The sequence below is a fragment of the Carassius carassius genome, chromosome 3 (assembly GCF_963082965.1).
Source record: "Carassius carassius chromosome 3, fCarCar2.1, whole genome shotgun sequence".
NCBI lineage: Eukaryota > Metazoa > Chordata > Actinopteri > Cypriniformes > Cyprinidae > Carassius > Carassius carassius.
Genome location: NC_081757.1, coordinates 42,926,991 through 42,931,581, shown reverse-complemented (window position 1 = coordinate 42,931,581; position 4,591 = coordinate 42,926,991). Strand labels below are relative to the sequence as shown.

Here is a 4,591-nt window from a genome sequence, read left to right as displayed (position 1 = left end):
CATCAAAAAAACCTGAAAAAAATAAAGAAATCACGGTTTCCACAGAAACATTCATCAGCACAGCTGTTTTCAACATTGATAATAATCAGAAATGTTTCTTGAGCAGCAAATCAGCTTATAAGAATGATTTCTGAAGATCATGTGACACTGAAGACTGGAGGAATGATGCTGAAAATCGTTATTTCGAATTCACAATTTGACTTTATTTTTGTTAAAATAAATACAGCCTTGGTGAGCGGTAGAGACTTCTTATCCACTCCAGACTTTACAGTCGGTGTATCTAGCTTGTCACCCGGTGTTACATTTTGGTGACATTTCAAGCTTGCGTTGTTCCAATGGAAGAAAAATCCATTATAATGGAGTTAATATATGGTCAGGGCGTATTTTAAGGGTGCTTCCAATTCAATAGAGCCATCAACCTCAGCAGAGCTCAGGATTTACATTCACAATAAAAGGTGAAACAGACAGTCATAAAGCAAGGCTTATCAGTGCCCAGCATCTGGCAGCAGAGAGCTTGTGCTAGCTGCAGTGAGTCTCTTTATTCTGCCTCCCGCTGTCTGTAAACTGCTCTTCACGTTTCCAGATCCACAGGTGCTGCGGGGGACGAGCTGAGCCCCTTCTCTTTGTGAGTACTGTCTTCATCACACTGTCTGTCTGTCCTCGCTCCCTGCTTGCATCGTTTTGTTCTGTCGCTGCAGAGGTTTTGGAGAATCTGATTGTTCGGGCCTCCCACAGCCCTGCTTCTATTCTCCTCTAATCGTGAAGACTGGAAGCAGTTCTGTCCTCCTTTCCTCACCCTCGCCTCAGTCCAAAGCTCTGTGAGCTGCTTTCTTCTGCTCAATACATTATTGGGACCTTTCTGTTATGCAGTACCTTTCTGTGAGTATGTGATTTTCTTTTTTTCTTTTTTTTTATATAGCACTAAAGTCACAATTATTATTAATTATTAAGTTAATTATATAAATGCCATGAAATGTACATTCTGGTGCAGTAATGAACAAATTAACTCCAAAGTATAAACACTTCAAGATATACAACCAACTCAAAGTATCTTGTCATGCAAATACAGTAGTAATCAATTAAATAACAATAATCAGTGTTGTATGTTATTGAAATATTATACACAAAGATAGAGGAACTAAAAGTAACAGTAAAGACATTTACACTCACTGGCCACTTTATTAGGTACAGCTTGCTAGTATTGGGTTGGACCCCCTTTTGCCTTCAGAACTGCCTTAAGTCTTCGTGGCATAAATTCAACAAGGTGTTGGAAGCATTCCTCAGAGATTTTGGTCCATATTTACATGATAGCATCACGCAGTTGCTGCAGATTTGTTATCTCCCGTTCCAGCACATCCCAAAGCTGCTCTGTTGGATTGAGATCTGGTGACTGCGGAGGCCATTTGAGTAAAGTGAACTCATTGTCATGTTCAAGAAACCAGTCTGAGATGATTTGAGCTTTGTGACATGTTGCATTATCCTGCTGGAAGTAAAAATCAGAAGATGAGTACACTGTACTCAGGTAGGCCGTAGCATTTAAAAGACGCTCAATTGGTACTAAGGGGCCCAAAGTGTGCCAAGAAAACATCCCCCACACCATTACACCAGCACCAGCCTGAACCGTTGAGACAAGACAGGATGGATCCATGCTTTCATGTTCTTTACACCAAATTCTGACTCTTCCATCTGAATGTTGCAGCAGAAATCGAGACTCATCAGACCAGGCGGCATTTTTCCAATCATCTATTGTCCAATTTTGGTGAGCCTGTGTGAATTGTAGCCTCTGTTTCCTGTTCTCATCTGACAGGAGCAGCACCCGGTGTGGTCTTCTGCTGCTGTAGCTCATCTGCTTCAGGGTTAAACGTGTTGTGTGTTCAGAGATGGTATTCTGCATACCTTGACCGAAACGAGTGGTTATTTGAGTTACTATTGCCTTTCTATCATCTCTAACCAGTCTGCCCATTCTCCTCTGACCTCTGACATCAACAAGGCATTTTCATCCACACAACTGCTGCTCACTGGATATTTTTCTCTCTTTCTTTCACATTTTAAAACTGAAGAATAACAGTTTTATATAATTATTTATTCAGTTATATATTAAGAATATTTTTGTTATATATATATATATATAATATATTAAGAATATTTCTGTTTTTACTGTATTTTTGATCACATAAATGCAGCCTTGATGAGCAGAAGAGGATTCTTTCAAAAGCATAAAAAAATCTTTGAATGATAGTGTATTTCTTTGACAACATTATGATCATTAAAAATAATCTTTTGAAAAAAAAAACATTTCTTCACAACATTTTAGACAGAAATAAAAATGTAAGAAATACCTGCAATATTTTTTAATTTTAGAAGTGTGTGGGCATGGTAAATAAAGAAAACATTCATTCACACCAAAATAGTGAATGATTTTAAATTCACCCCATGTTCACTTAAAACAGAAGTGTGTGAGGTCTACACCACAGAATTGCAAAAATAATGATTTTGGCAGAGTGACTACACTTTTCGAGAGTAACTCTACAAAAGGCTTCCTTATGGCATACTTTATTTATCTTAACATTAAGCTGCCATCGCAGAGTACTTCAGTTTTTGTGGCAGTATTTTAACTAATATATTAAGGCAATTGTACTGCATAGTGGGTCTAATGTAAAACACTCACATTCCAGTCAAACTCAATCATGCTGCATTTCCTCATCAAACAGCATTGAGCAGGTTGTTGTTTCCTTGGTAACATGCATTCATCTTTCATCGTTAACATTCCAGGCCATCACTTCCTCCTAACATGGTGTGTGTATTGTGTTGTATTTCTTTGACTAACATCTCTCTCTCTCATGTCAATGATTTGATTTCCAGCCATCGATTCTCATTCATTAATGAAGCGTTTTCACTGAACGTGTGGATAATGAATATTTGATTCATATCGATGTGCCGTGACTCCTAATGTCTTGATCTCTCCGCCTGCATGCATGAATTGTTCAAAACAAGGTTTGATTTTCCTCCATTAGATCTGTCATCTTCACTTATAGTCAGATGATGAAGCAAACAAGCTATTTCTGTTTTGACCCCCGATCCGGAAACATGAAAATTCAAGCTAAATTAAATGATTAATGATTTCACCTTGGGCAGAGATAGGCAGATTATATCACATACATCACCCACTTCAGAAAAACAAAATATGCATCAATGCCAGTTAAGCTTAATTGAATGAATTTGTTGATTGACTCACTTTTGCATTTTTGGAAACTATTTTCTGTGGCCATTAAGTAACCAATGCCGTTGATTGGGCTTAATTTGGTAGATTCCTTTGAAGTTTGATTCCGGCAGTGTTGATGACAGGCCTGATGAGTCAAATGTCATCATAAGCTTATGAATCATGTGATTATGTGTGTGCAGAAACACATATGTTCCTGCAGAATATTTAGAGGAATACAGGGCGAGTCAGCATCTCCAAAGTGATGATCTCTCTGATGGCAAAAACAACACTCAACAGTAGGTACTCCACTCACACTCCATCCTGTTAGCTCTCGCTGACTCATAGAGCTGTAAAATGGACATAAAATGAGAACTTTGTGTTTGTGTGTTTAGTCAGATGGTCTCAGATCTTCCAGAGAGAGAAGATGGAGAAGGACAGGAGAGTGAACGACAAACAGCAGCTTCCAACTGCTGGAATCTACCACGGAGGTGAGGACAGATCAATGCACATGTAACTGAAAAACGCGGACATGTCTATTAGGAATGGATATGTATTAGAAACTGGTTTCTGTTAGTATTCTTATTATACTTCTCATTGGAGCAAAATTTGGTGCATTCATTAGGAAAGGTCTGAACATCAATCTGACCAATTTTGGGTTCTCTCACTCGAACCCTCTAGCGCCACCATAAGTTTAAAATTGGGCGTTTAATATAACTATATGACATATTTACAGTCTTCAGATTTTTGATGAAATATGCTGTGTGCTTTAAGAGGATGAAGCATGATTTTAAATGTACTTTAAAGTAAAACTTTTAATTTGACATTATTGCTTTTAAAAGTGTACTTAAGTAGATAAAGAAATAGTCATGAAAGTGACTTAAGTGGCCTTTAAGTTCATTAATATTTTATTATCTACAAATATAGCTTTTAAAAAAAACACTTTTAAGATTTGAAGCACACTACAAGTGCAGATTCAGTACAGTTAAGCACACTTATTTTTCGCAAGGGGCATCTACATTCTACAGAGCAATTTACTGGACAAAAAGTCAGATATTTTCAGTTTGTTTTTCCTGAAGACTGCTGTTATATATTTAGACTAAAACTCACAAAACCATGGAAAACCTTGAGTTTTCTAGAATGTACAGTACCACTTGATAGCCATTAAACACACTAAACACACACACACACTCTGTGTAACCTGTAGCGGTCTGCATGTAAAGCAGGGTTTGGGGTATTCAATTCAATTCAATTCAAGTTTATTTGTATAGCGCGTTTTACAATACAAATCGTTACAAAGCAACTTTACAGAAAATTATGTTTCTACAATATTTAGTAGTAGATAGTAGTTTGTGCACGTTTGACAGGATTTTAGAAAAAATAAAAAATAAT

At 37.2% G+C, this 4,591-nt stretch overlaps 1 long non-coding RNA gene across 1 annotated transcript; it reads left to right on the top strand.

The window, feature by feature from the left end:
- The first annotated feature begins 386 nt into the window (after positions 1-386).
- LOC132127758 (uncharacterized) lies at positions 387-3,690 on the top strand. Its single transcript, XR_009427594.1, has 3 exons — positions 387-625; positions 3,403-3,498; positions 3,595-3,690. It is a non-coding gene; the product is annotated as an uncharacterized LOC132127758 (long non-coding RNA).
- The last annotated feature ends 901 nt before the right edge of the window (positions 3,691-4,591 follow it).